The following is a 14,794-nucleotide window of genomic DNA, read 5'->3' as shown; positions in this document are numbered from 1 at the left end:
CTACCTAATTTTTATTTCTGTTGATTTATTCTTTATTTTTATGAGGACTTGAGTTAAAGCATCATTTTGAAACTTTAGTTTTATCTCTGTCCTTGGTAGACCTAATAGACCAGGGTTCATAACTCATAAACAGGGTTCTAAAGACCAAGCCTCAGCAAACCAATCTGGCCACCATCTGTTCTTGTAAATAAAGTTTTACTGAAACACAGCAAGGCCTTTGCATATTGTCTATGGCTGCTTTCTGCTACAAGGACAGAACTCAGTAGCTGCAACAGAGACTGTATATAGCCCACCAAGTTTAAACTGTCTACTACCTAGCCCTTTATAGAAAAGTTCTCCTATCCTTGCAATAGATAAATATTACAGGGGTGTGATGCTTGCTGTGGAAAGTCCAGGTGAGCTCTGGATACTTTTCCCGTTTAGAGGTGACACACGCCTCAGCAGTAATTATCGTGGTAGTTTCTTAAATGTGAAAATCTATCAGAATTTTCACAAGTGGGTGGCTGCCCTCACTTGAGTAGTTTCCTTCAGAAAATATCTTTTGGAGCAATTTGTTATTTTTGAATTTTTTATTTCGTGTGAATGGAGAAAGGAGTAGAGTGAAGATAGAACGCCAGATGGGAGTGGTTTTCTCTCTCTCCCAGGCACAACACTGGGCACTGGAATTTCAGATGGAAAAGCCTGATGGGTTTTATATAACTGCCATGCTCTTCGCTTCTTGCATATGCGGCATAAAGGAAAACCATGATGTTATCAGATTTTGTACAAGTTGGTGAGCGCTTGGGGGATGGGTTCGTGACTCCAAACTGCTTCCCCGAGTCGGCACAGATTGGAGTGTCTGAGGGGACACGCGTGCAGAAGGAATGTGGTTTGCACTCCCAGGGGCCTGTGGGGCAGGGAGCCGGGTGTGTGGGGGAACCACACTTCCCATCGCCTCCGCACCTGGACTGTGAATCCAAGAGGACCTGGGGCGGGGGAAGCGAGAGGCAGAGACTGTAAATATTATTCAAATAAAAAAAGCGCAAGGTCAGGAAGCAACAGAGCGCTGAACGTGGTTTCCCTTCTGTCCTTCGGAGAAGGGGAAGGGAATTGCCATCTCGCTGGCTTCCTGGCCCTTGCACTTGGCTGCCCCGTTGGAGATGCTCACACAAGATGCTGCAATCCGATGGCCACTCTGAAGGTAAAGTCCTTCTCCATGCCCTATGTCGTCAGAGGCCAGTGAGAGCCCTGGTCCCACTCCCTCCACACTGGGCCCCAGGCTGATGGAGCAGCAGGGGGATAAAGGGGTCAGTTCTTAAAAGATGTTGCCAAAGTGACAATTGTCATTTTTGCTCATGTGTGATTGGATAAGGCAGGTCCCATGACCAGACCGAACAGTGTCATATTCTTCCAGGGGAGCAAGACGCACATGTCTCTCTACTGGATCCTCTCCTCTACTGGATCTGCTATAATACTCACATATGGGGCTTTCCTGGCAGCTCAGACGGTAAAGAACCCATCTGCAATGCAGGACACCCAGGTTCCATCCCTGGGTCGGGAAGATGCCCTGGAGAAGGGAAAGGCAACCTGCTCCAGGATTCTTGCCCGGAGAATTCCTTTGACAGTGGACCCTGGCGGGCTACAGCTCACGGGGTCATAAAGAGTCAGACACGACTGAGCAACTAACATGTCTCAATACTCATCTAAGTCACCGTATGATAAAGGAAGCTGACCCACAAATACAAGCTTGTCCTGTCCGTCACAAATACCCAGATGGTGGCCCAAGATGTGAAATCAGGTTTTACTCTAATTCTCTCTCACTGTTTCTAAAGTGATACACCTGTTTCCCCAGGTAGCTGTGAAAGGTTGAATTAAAATGTTTACACACGTTATTACAAGATAAAGGCCCCCCACCTCAAAGAGGCTAAATCAGGATAGTGTTAGCTGCCTGCATCCCACTCCCTGAATTATTTTCTAGAGGCTTAACAACATATGGAAGAAAGGGACAGTCTGAACCGTGGTTCTGTGTAGGCCAGGCCCTGGGCTCGGTGCTCCGTAGACCGAGTCACACGGACGCTGTACAGAAAATCTTATGAGAAATATGTTGCTGCCCCAACTTTATGGAGATCGAAGCTACAGCTCAGAGTGGTTAAATAACTTGCAAAATGCCGCCCAGCGAGTATGCAGCCTGCTCAGTGAGCACCTGTTGGCTTGTCACTGAAGTTTCCTCCCTTGCCTGTCTGGAATATTGGAGGAGATTCCTGCTGCTCCCAGTGTGGGGAGAAGGGGGAAAATACAGAAGAGACTCTGAATGTCCAGAGTGTTGCTCTTACTTATTCTGATGATTCCTCCTGTCGTAAGTGTAAACACTGATTAAAAATATTAGGTAACCCAAACATAATTAGAAAGGCGTGTTTTCTGGGGAAGGTGGGTGGTAATACCATGGAAAGCACTCCCAAGCCTACAGTAAACAAGTTTGGGATGAAAAATAACTTTAGATGCTTTGCGCTGTTGCTCATTTCCATCAGCAAACATAATAAAATAGAGCTACACAACCATCTGTATGTCCTACGTAAGAGAATAACTGCGTGTAAGTAGATAACCCATAGACAATGTACTTGCATTTATATGTTTATGCATCTAGTTTACCTGCCTGGAAATGAGGTTGGCAGGTAAATCTTGTGGGCTTTCCTTTTTTTGTGCGAGTGGTTTCTGCAGTTTTGTTGATAAGATCAAGCTGTGTGCTGTCTCCTCGACAGGAAAATGGGCATAGTTCAGTCTAGAACATAAGTCTTTGTGAGAAGTGAGTCAGATATATGGCTGGTGATTGTGAAGATGCCGTTTCGAGAGGGTAAGTGCAGCACAAACCCTTGGATATGGGCTAAACGGCGGTGGTCCCAGGTAGAGATACAGTCTCTGAGTGATTCTCTTCCAGCCTCCCAGACCTCCAAACCTCCAAGCCAGAATTCGAATGTTTGTCCTGGAAATTCCCTGAGTTCCTTGATTACAGCAGAACCCGCCTCATGGCGCTCACATACGCCATTCTCTGGCTCACCTCCATCCCTGAACTTGGCTCAGCCCTGGTCCTCCTTCAGGCGTTATTGTTATACAGGGTTTTGCAACCGTGACACTATCACTTGTTGAGCTGGATAACTCCGGTTCTGGGGGTCTGGTGGGGCTCCCCTGGGCCTCACGCGATCTTTGGCAGCATTAGAGCCTCTCTCCTCTAGACCAGCAGCATCTGTCTTCTCAGAGGTGAGAACCAAAGATGCTCAGTCCTGTCCGACTCTGTGACCCCGTGGACCGTAGCTCCCCAGGCTCCTCTGTCCATGGGATTCTCCAGGCAACAGTCCTGGAGTGGGCTGCCATTTCCTCCGCCAGGGGATCTTCACGACCCAGGGATCGAACCTGCAGCTCTTGCATCTCCTGCATTGGCAGGCAGATTCCTTACCTCTAGTGCCCCCTGGGAAGCCAAGGATGTCTCCAGACGTTGCCAAACGTCGCTGCGCTGGGAGTCTTGCTTCACTCTGTGAGCGCCGCTACCCCACGAGCTGCATTCACGCAGGGAGCCTGCCGCCACGCCCAGAGCCTGGTCTTGGAAGGGGACGTGGGTCAGCCTGGATGTGGCAGGCTCTCGGGGCGCGGTTGGGTGGCAGAGGATGGAGCACTCGGACATTTCTTCTGGCTTGGAAAGGAAGAATAACTTGGCTTTGCTGAGTGACCTAGAAAGACTCCTTTATGCCCTTACTTCACGTGAAATGTGATTCTCACGGAGCACACCCCTGCAGTCTGATATGTGAAATCGCCCGTTAGAGAATGCAGCAATGCTACGGTGCAGACTCCTGGGATTTCCAGAAAGAAGCCGTGAGTCTTGATTTTTTCCCCCCAGGGTCTGGCTTAACACCAAGGCACTGGAGTGAGACCGGCCATAGTCCAGAGATTCATTTCTCCCCAGTTTCCCTGAGTACGGCCTTAGAAATATTATTTTTTGAAAAATGACCTAAAGCTTTCCTAAAATCCTCAGGAATGACACCTGCGGGGAGCATCTGAAAGACTTCACATTCATTAACTAAACCTTCTTGTTAGGTTATCTTCCCAGAAATGCATTTGACAGTTAATGAAGTAGAAAAGATGGCAGTCGGAGAAAAAAATAAAATTCTGTCAGATTCCGGAGCTAGAACAGGGAGCTGGAAAAGCGGGAGCCTGGAGAGACGTCGATAGATCAGCACCCCACACTGAGTGTTTTATTGCCGGCTACGCTGCCTCGGATCAGAGCCGACTGCAAAGTTCAATTCCTGCCTGGCTCTCTCTTCAGATCCGAAGGCCGTACGTAAGTCAGGGAACCTGGATAAGGTGCTTGTCAGGGCAAAAGCAGCAGGGATACGGGGCTGACTGGCAGAGATGTGCAACAGTGATCAGAGAAGAGAAAGAAAAAGGAAAGACATGTTCAAAAATATTTGGACTGCTTTAGACACCTTTCCCCTTTTCCACCGGATTGCAATTTAGCCCAAACCTTGCTTGAATGCTCAGAAGGTAAAACCAGCCTGCAGGCAGTCGAGTGAGCAGACTTTCTCTGAAAACATTCAGTTTTAAATGACCTCGTGGGATGTTATTCATTTCCGGTTTCCTTCTCGCCTGCCCGCTGCCCTCTGGGCATTCAGAAAAGGACCGGGGACGAAGGAAAGGGGGGGGCATGCTGGGGTACACCCCTGCAGTTGCCAAAAGTATTATTTGGTGAATTCAGCTCAGTCCAGCCTTCCTGAAGTTGGGCAAACCTGTTTTCTTCCCCATGATGTATCACTCAGAAACACCAACTGCAAGGGTTTCTTGTGTTCTCACAGAAAAGGGAAGGAAACAGCTGGTAAATGTTTCACAGATGGCAAAGCTCTTGGCACCTCTCTCAAGAGAGGGCCACCCATGCAGATGGCTCATTATTTTAACATTTGGATTTTCATCTTATTAAAACATCTTTTTTTCCCTGGTTTTATTTAGCATCATAAATTCTCTTACACTTTAGCAAGCAACTAAGCGATCTGAGGACGCGCAATCTAAGGAACATCCTTTGGCTAAAACATAGATTGGTAACATCATTATTCCCAGCTCTGATCTCAACATGATGGGTTTCAATCTGATTAAAAATTCCAATGAAAGGGAAAGCTCAGAGTAGTGAATTTATCAAGCAAAAGTCCATGAAGTCCATATAGTAGCTGAATTATTCAGCAGAACGATAAACCGAGTGAAATTGGGGGAAATAGTTTTATTCAATGCATAAAATCCCTATTACTATGCAATATGCATATATAAAAATAGACAAATGCACGCTGGGTGTAGATTCACAAACACACCCTTTCTACATATGTAGAGAGGCTTCTGTGCAACAGCCAGAATTTAAACCAAGCAATGCCAGCTCCCGGTAAAGCAGATAGCAAAGGGGCAAGATTTCAAAGGGTAACTCTCTGCCCACTCAGACTTCAGCAAGACCTAAGCCGCGCCTTCTGGCCCAGCAGCTCCTTCTAAGCACAGAGACAGGAAGGCCTGCACACGAAGAACCAGCACCCTCTCACGGCCCTAACTGTGTTGGGGAAGCAGGCCTCGGTGTTCTCCTTTCCAAATATTGCTCCCAAGGGCTGCCAAAAGTTGAGGTCACCTCAGCATCCCTAACTGTCGCACTGGGGTGTGGGAACTGTTGGGGCTGCAAAAGCAAGTGACAAAGCAATGTAATGAGAACCAACCAATCTCTTTAATGCGGTGAGACGCTGGCCTAAACACAGGACCCGTCACTGTGCTCCCGCAAATGGGCCTTATGGAGCGAGGTCTGCGCGTGCCGCGCTGTAAATGTTATTAGCAGTGGTACACAGTACACATTATGGATCCACGGAGCTCCAAGCCGCCGCACTTTTGGGGGTCAGATCTAAATCCCTGAAATGCTGAGAAAATGTTAATAGTTGCCAGCACCAAGCATGCATCAGCGGAGAATATACGTAGGCATCATAAATGGAGGCTCTCTGCTCATCAACTTGAATCACCTCTGGTACCTCTAGCCTGAAGCATTAGCTCACGTAATGTATTCTGTGAGCTGCTGGCTCGTCCATCAGATGGAGAGCAAGATGGCAGGTGCAGAGAGTGGAGCTTCACCAACAAGAACTGGAAAGAGTGGTGCTGATTAGGCATGTCCAGAAAGCAAGGAGTTGTGGAGAAATGAGAGAAAAATGTTCTACCGTAATTCTCTGTAGGAGGATTTCTTCTTGGGGTGCCATGTTGCCTCATGGTTTATGGCGTCTGTAACACAAATTGCATTCACAAGAGCACATAGTCTTCGTGTAGAGCCTCCAGCTAGTAAACGTTATCCTTCTTTCCAGGCTCACCCAGTCTGGCTTCCCTGGAGGCTCAGAAGGTAAAGAATCTGCCTGCAGTGTGGGAGACCTGGGTTTAGTCCTGGGGTCAGAGAGATCCCTGCAGAAGGGAATGGCTACCCACTCCAGTATTCTTGCCTGGAGAATCCCACGGACAGAGGAGCCCAGCAGAGGCGGGCTGCGGTCCACAGGTTGCAAAGAGTTGGACACGACTGAGCAGCTAACACTTCCACTCTGATCACTCTAAGGCTGCAGTTCTTTAGAAGGGATCCCCAGGCCAGCAGCAGCAGTCCCACCCAGACCCACTCAGACCTCTTGAATCAGAAACTCTGCAGGAGGATCCCAGTAGCCTGAGTTTTAACAAGCCCTCCGGGTGATTCTGACGCATGCTCAAGTTTGAGAACCGTCGCTCTAAGGCATAATGGTTTGTCACTCCACCAGTGCCCAGGAATCTTTTGGGTGACAGACATCAAGTATGATTCCGGTAAAATCCTGGCAGCAGAATACATTTGTCTATTTAACTGCATGCAAAACGCTTGTCAAGAAGGATTCAGGGAGTTCTTTTTGCGAAGGAGGGCTTCCTCTCTCCTGCCTGCGCTCCATCCATCTCTTTGGAGACTGTACAGGCTTTCAATTCAAGCTCCCATCTTACAAGCCATTTTAAAGACACCCACCCCTGCCCTTTTCACTTGATATTGGCGCATAAGACAGAGGAACCCTGAAGCTGGTTTTCTGAGTCTAGCTGGAAAGACTGACAGATTTCATTACATTTGTCACAGGGTCTAAAAAATCCACGTGGGAGGAAATAATCCCACTTAGTAAAAACATCTCACTGTGCCTTTGAGTGGGGATGGAGGAGCAGAAAGAGTATTGTTCCCGGGAAAACTGCAAGGCATGTGACGTGTGTGTGCTGAAGTGTGATGACTATTCACCAGTCTCTGGTTTAGGTGGCTGAGAAAGCCCCCACGATACTGCATGGGGACTGGGATTTATATACATCTGTGAAATGGCCTAAGAATCAAAGGAGAAATGAATTTCCTGTGGCGCAGATGAGCTTCGTAAAATCACTCCCATCTGAGTACACCTCCTTCTCCTCCAGCACATTGAAAACCATTTGAATAATGCCCGTTATTCAGTTGCATTGTGTGCTCTGAAAGCCATTTAATGAAGGTAGACAGGCTTCCAAGAAGGTGCATTCTTTGACTAATGTAGATACTCCTGGAAAAATCTTTCCCCAACACGGAAGGCAAGATTTACTGAGTGAGTGGAAGAAGGAGTGCTATTAGAACGTCTTGTTTCACTCAATCAAATCGAATGGGAGTGACCTTGGGTTCAACTTGATCTATTCTGGGTGAACCTTACTCTATGCAATGTATGTACTGAAAAGCTGCAAGTCAATCAAATTTTAGCAAATCAAACCGTCTTTCCATTGACTTCTGTTGCATTGTCGAAGTTGCTTTATCTTTCCGATTGATCCCAATTAGCAGTGGCTACCAGCTACAACCTTTCTGCTAAATAGTTAATAATCTATAATCTGACACTTTATTTTGTTTGAGGATGGCCACACCTATCTCAATAACATTTCATGAATATTTAGGAAAGTTATTTGTACAGGATATATATATATATATATATATATGTATACACACACACACACACACACATACATACATATATATATATATACACATACATAGAGAGGCGGTTTCCCAGGTGGTGCTTGTGCTAAAGAACCCACCTGCCAATGCAGGAGATTTGATCCCTGGGTTGGGAAGATCCCCTGGAAGAGGAAATGTCAGCCCACTCCAGTATTCTTGGCTGGAGAATCTCCTGGGAAGAGGAGCCTGGCGGGCTATGGTGCGTGGGGTCGCAGAGAGTCAGCTCGCACACACACATAAGGGATACATCGTCAAGAAAGAGTCGGAAGGAGAAAGTGCTGCTGGAGTGGTCTGGTCCAGCGTTTATAGACAGAGACACTGAGGCCAGTGCAGAGAGGACTGCTTATCATTTGGAGCAGGCGCTGGTCTCGGTCGGCTGGAACTGCCACGACAACATACCCTGGGTGGCTTAACCAACAGAAATTTACATTCTCACACTTCTGGAGGCTGGAGGTCTGAAACCAGGGTGCCAGTCTGGTGGGGTTCTGGCGGAAGTTCTCTCTGTGGCTTGCAGACGGCTGCCTTCAGTGCCCCTGGATGGGGCAGGAGAGGACAGAGGATTATAAAGTCACCGCCCTTGGGACTGAGGCTTCACCCTTATTGTCTTATTTAGCCTTATTTAGATCCTAAAGACCCTCTTTCTTCAGATACAGTCACATTTGGGGTTAGGGTTCAGTATGTAAATTTTAAGAGGATATATTTCAACTCATAAGCAATGCTCAGTAAGTAATAATCGGGTGTCCACAAATGAGAATATGACTTTACCAGCATAGCCAGAAAGAGAACCTGGGTCATTCTGGTATTTGGTCTCTTGAGCAAACCACACAGCTGAGAATTCCTAAGGAAACTTGCTTCCAATAATATCTTTAGAGCCCCTGTAAATTTATGTGTTGTTATCATTCCCTATCTGTCTGTTGATATCCTTATACTACAGTGCTCATTTCTAAAGAGTGAGTGTCTCAAAATGTCTCGTAGCTGAGTAATCTCATTTCTTTTCTCCTTTAGTCTTTTATTTTTTCCTTCTATTTTACTGGGCGTTCACCCTCCTGCAGGGGTCCTCACTTCTCTCAGCCAATCCGTACAGCTGTGAGTAGCTTCAGAGCTCAAGAAATATGTCGTGATTAACAGATTTTTCTAGAAGGCATTCAGGACTGAGGAATATAGAAAATAATAGACTGAATCCGATGAAAATTGTCAGTTTGCCGGTCACAGCAACAGCGTCACAACAGATATGAGTAACAGCCGACAAAGGGGGCAGGGACCTCACGCGGCTGACGCTCCAGGGAGCGCAGGATAAGCTGGGTCCGGGGCCCAGTCTCTGCCTCTGTCTCAGCTGTCTCCTCGGTGTCTCCCCCACTCTCAGGCAAGCTCCCCCCCTGGTGCTGCAAGATGTGTCCGTAGAGTCTGGAGCTTCACGCTTACTTACTCCTCCTATCCAGCAGAGGTGAAAGGCCAACCTCAAGATTAACCATTGCGATAACCCCAAATCCCAGGTTTGAATTTTATTGGCCTTAATCAGCCTGATTTGAGTCACAGGCCCCTCTCTTAACCCGTCCAGATGGAGAGGAAGAGAGAGCGTACGGTTGCCTTAAGATTTAAGTCAGGGGCCAACAAACTCATTCTGCAGAAGGTCAGATAGTAAACACTTTAGGCTCTGAAGGCCATGCTGTCTTCGTTGCAACTACTCAACATGGCCATTGTAGCCTGAAAGCAGCCAGAAGTGGTACAAAAATGAATGTATCTCTTCATATTTGGGCTGCAGGCCATAGTTTGATGACCCTGGCTTCAAGGAATCAGGTCCTAACACTGGAACAGACTCCTTGTAATCTTAAGTCCCCCTTGGCCAGTGGGATAGCTAGTGTAACCCTGGTAAGTCATGGATTCCAGATGGCCTAGTCCCTTTATAGAGGCTTATTCCAAGAGGCACAGTCTAGACATCAATTAGTGATTTTTTTAAAAATTCCAGTCTTTTCTGAGGTCTCCCCCCCAAAATATTATAGGGCATTCAAGATATACAGAACAGCAGTTCTTGAGACCTATTATTGACTCCCCAATTCTCCTGTACTTCAGAATTTCCCGTATGACAAAGCCCCAGACTCATGGTCATCTCCAGCTGTACATCTTCCCTTCCTTCTCTCTGAGTTCCAGGTCTGTGTGGTCAGGACAGTATCTGCCTGTCTTTTTCTGAGTCTGTTTCTCTCTCTCTCAGTCTTCCCCATTTTCAGCTTCTTCTGTCTGCCCTTTTCTCAGTTCTGAATCACAAAGTATCTTGAACTTGGCTGTCAAAGATTCCTAAGATTGGGTGGTGGGCAGAGGAGGAGGAAGCAGGACTCTGATACGTGACTGTGTCTTGCTCTTGTCAGACTTGCAAATACAGAACCCGGGCTTCAGGATAGCCAGTGGTGAGCCCTTCGGAAGGGTTTATTATTGTCTTTGTTCAGTCGCTAAGTCATGTCCTCCCAACCAGCAACCACAACCCACCCACCCCACGCTGCAGCTTCCACGGCCTTCCTCAATCCCTCCGGAGCTCTCACGGGACCGCCACGCTTCCTGTTTTCTTCCCTTTCGCCTGTTTACTCCCCCGTTTAACCTGAACATCTCAGCTCAACAGCACTGCCTCCAGAAGGCCTTCCTTCGCCTCTTGAACTGAGTCAGAGACGCCAACCACACTTTCATGTAGAAAGTGTTCCTTTCTTCATAGCCTTTCAGAGTTTGCAGTGATGTTTCCTTTTTCATACATAATGTTCAGCTTCCCAGTTTGATTCTAAGCTTAATGAGGGCTCAGACCCTCATTTGTGTTGCATTCCCCAGCTCATAGGCCAATATCTGTATGGCATACCATGATTTTTTAAAATCATTGCCATATCTTGTGCTCAATAAGTACTTTGTTTGTTTGGGTAAAGACTCTGTCATGATCATTATTTGTTTATTCATTTCTTGGTCATGCCACACAGCTTTCGGGTCTGACTTCTACCAGAGATTGAAGCTGGTATTGAAAGCATCGGCATTGAAAGCATCAAATTCTAACCACTGGAGCGCCAGGGAAATCCCAATAAATACTTGTTCCTTTAACATGCAATATATTTTTCCAGTTTTATTGCGATATAACTGATGCATGACACTCTGTTACTTTTAGGTGAACAACATGATTTGATACGTGCAGATGTTGCAAAAGGATCGCTGAGTATGTTTAGTTAATATCTATCCCTTCACACAATTAAAATCATTTTTCTTGTGATGAGAACTTTCAGGGTCTTACTCTCTGAATAAATACTTGCTGAGTGAGTAAATGAGACATGGATAGAGCACCTCTCCCCACCCAGCCGACATCATCATCACACCAGTGGGAGAGCCGCGCACAGGTACCGTCTGCACCTCTGTGCCCTTCCTTCTAGTCCTGTTTCAAGTCTGGAGTGTGCCGTCACCATCTGAAGCCTGATGTGTTAGCTGCTCAGTCGTGTCCGACTCTTGGCAACCACACGGACTGTATGTAGCCCGCCAGGTTCCTCTATCCATGGGATTTTCCAGGCAAGAATACTGGAGTGCATAGCCCTTCCCTTCTCCAGGGGATCTTCCTGACCCATGGATGGAACCCAATTCTCCTGCATTGCAAGCAGATTCTTTACCGTCTGAGCCACCATCATCTGAAGTACCTGCTCCTATTTTAGGAATCTCTGATGCCTTACCCCTTCTGCCCGCAACTTCAGAAGCTGAGGGTGAAAGCCTGGACTAGAGCCAGCTTTCCACAGGGAGGAGGAGGAGCTAGAGGTACCAAGAGTACCAGAGGGTCTGGAAGCGGAAGCTGGGGTGAGATCCTTGGGTAAATCTCCAACTCAAGGGAGGAAGGGACCCCGGGGCGTTAATCAGACAGAGTGAAGGTCTCAGAGCGACTGGGGCTTTCTTGTTGTTATTAAAATACCGGTTTGCTCAGTTTTCCTCTTGAAGGGGAACCTTTCCCTTGGCTTGAGCAAACGCTTCTTTCCTGCCACTTAAGCCACAAAGGCTCTTGTGTAGAGCTGTGGGCTGAAGGGTTTGAACTGTCTGATCACAGCTTGTCACCTGTAAGCCTGCTTGTTTGTTTGTTTAATCATTGCCCAGTTTATGAATCATTGTCTCTACTTGCTTCAGAAATACTTATTCTCTGCTTTTCCTTTTCGAGATTCAACTTGTGCTGGCTTTTTGTGTACCCCTTTAGTTTTTTATCTGCTTAAGGAAAAGGACACAAGTTCTTTGTAAACAACTATAAACATATGAAGTAGAAACTAAAAAGTGTTTCTGTAATTCACCTTTCAGGGATAACCAGTTTTTCCTCTATATCCTTCTACAATGTTAAGGCAGATACAAATCTCTTAGTAGCAGTATTATTTTTATACCAAATGTTGTAATGCCAAACACATTATTTTGAAATTAACTTTTTTTTATCATTACACTCTTATTTGCCATTTCATGTCTGGTCTGATTAACAAAAATCACTTATTCCACTCTAAGTTATGCCAGACAGTATTAGATACTTATCCCAGAAATGGCAGTGACATTGTTTTTAAATATTTCACTTTAATATGAAGTGATGATGAATGTCTTTGAACATATAGCTTTGTTCACCCAAGAAACCTGTCCACTATCTCTTCTCTCTATAAAGAAATGTGCCTGCTGAATACTAACCAAAGTCACAGCCAAAGGAAATTCTTTAATAATTACCACTGGTTCTTTGCGTTTTTGTTGTTGTTTAGTCGCTAAATCACGTCCGACTCAGTTGAGTATAGTTAAGTATTTGAGTATAGCTGACAGTAGCAATAATTTTAAAACAATGCAGTTTTTATGACACAAAAATTCAAAGGAAAGAACAACACAAAAGATCAGAGCATCTAGACATAGGTCCAAATTAAAAAAAAAAAAAAGAAAAGAAAAATCTGGGCTTCGCTGGTGGCTCAGTGGTAAAAAATCTGTCTGCCAGTGCAGGAGACACAGGTTCAATTCCTTGTCCAGGAGGATCCCACATGCTAAGCAGCTAAGCCCATGCTTAGTTTGAGCCTGTGTTCTAAAACCCAGGAACGGCAACTGTTGAGCCCAAGAGCTGCAACTGCTGGAGACCCCTCGCCCAGAACCTGTGCTCGCCACAAGAGAGGTCCCCACAGTGAGAAGCTGAGGACGGCAGCGAAGAGTAGCCCGTGATCGCCCCAACTAGAGGAAAGCCCACCCAGCATCAAAAATCCAGCACATCCGAAAATGAAAATAAATAAATCAAATTATTTTTTTAAAATCTAAGTAAGTATTACAAAAAGAAAGGAAAATGCAACAATACTTTGCAAGTGATAGTGGAATGATTAAATGGCAATTGGGATTAAAAAAAATCATTCATTCATTCACTTTTTCATCCAGCGTTGAGTTTACTTCTAAAAAGTACCATGTATCATTCCGAACATTGTGATGAAATACACAAAAGATGTTTTGGCTCTTACGGTCAATGTTTTATTAGGGAATAAGGAAAATAACAAAGAAGACAAGACAACAAATAGAAAGGAAATTTTGGCCACAGCGAGCTGACACCGTGCAAGGGACATTAAGGGGAAGAGTTTTCCAAGAGAGGAAATGGCTGGGGTGAAATCTTTGAGAGGAAACAGCACATTGATGTAACAGGGCGGGAGCCCCAAGAGCGCCCGGGAAAGCAGCACGGGTGGGACGTGGGGAGGGGCGGGCGCTAGTCCACGTGCACCTGGAAGGGAGGTCGGTCATTTACTAAGTGGTTTGAGAAGCCATGGGGGGATTCGATCAGGGGAGTGGAAAAACACAACAAAGCTTTGTACGTCTTAGACACGATCATTCTTGTCCTGGGCTGGAAGTACCTGGGGCAGAATGGGGGGTCAAAGAGGAGGTGAGAAGTGTCCAGGTCCGAGAGCTGCCGTCAAGGGCAAGTAACTGGACAAAACCACACATTACAGCTCCGCGGCTCAGAAACAAACGTCCAGTGGGCTGAAAGGGTCAGTCAACAGGCAGACTCAAATCAGGCAGCCAAAAGAGATCCAGAAGACCAAGACAAAGGCCACATCAAACAGCCAAGAGCCACCATCCAAAGACTCTGCAGAGGATGGGACCCTGTGCGTGGCTGAGTCACTAAGGGTCAAGGTTCCGCAGAGCGCACCGAGTGGGCCATCGACTCGACAGTCTCTGACCTTCACGGGCCTTTCATCTCTGGGCAGCAGAGACCCTTGAGGTCGGCTCCACCCCTGCAACAAACCTCTCTGGGCATAAAGAAACAAGCCAGGGCTTCATGGTGATCTCCGCCTTTTTGGACAGGAAATAATATTCATAAATCTGGGATAGCTCTGCTCTCCGGTCAGACTGAAGGTCAGTGCCGGGGTTACATCTTCCGAAGTCTTGCTGGGTCAACCCCCCTCGCTGTTTACAAGTGGAGTCCAGCATCTGTGCTTCGCTGGCTCTGCTGACCTGGCCCTCAACCATAAACCTTGCACCTGGAGATTTGAACGGATGACTCAAAGAGAGTCAGAACTGCAGAGTGTCAGAACTGCCACTCTCTAGTGGAATGTTGATGACGTGGCGTTCCAGTTCTGAACATCCAGGCTCTGGAAGTAGGAACACAAACACACAGGATACTTGTGCAGTGATGTCCAAGAAACAGTTTTGAATGTTTTTTCCTCAGTATTGTATACAACACTTGGGTTCCCTGGTGGTTTAGATGGTAATGGATCTGCCTGCAATACAGGAGACCCAGGTTCAATCCCTGGGTCAGGAAGATCCCCTGGAGGAGGGCATGGCTACCCACTCCAATATTCTTGCCTGGAGAAT

This window comes from Cervus canadensis, chromosome 10 (genome assembly GCF_019320065.1).
Source record: "Cervus canadensis isolate Bull #8, Minnesota chromosome 10, ASM1932006v1, whole genome shotgun sequence".
NCBI classification, from domain to species: Eukaryota; Metazoa; Chordata; class Mammalia; order Artiodactyla; family Cervidae; genus Cervus; species Cervus canadensis.
The sequence above is the reverse complement of the archived record's forward strand: the minus strand, read 5'-3'. Positions refer to the sequence as shown.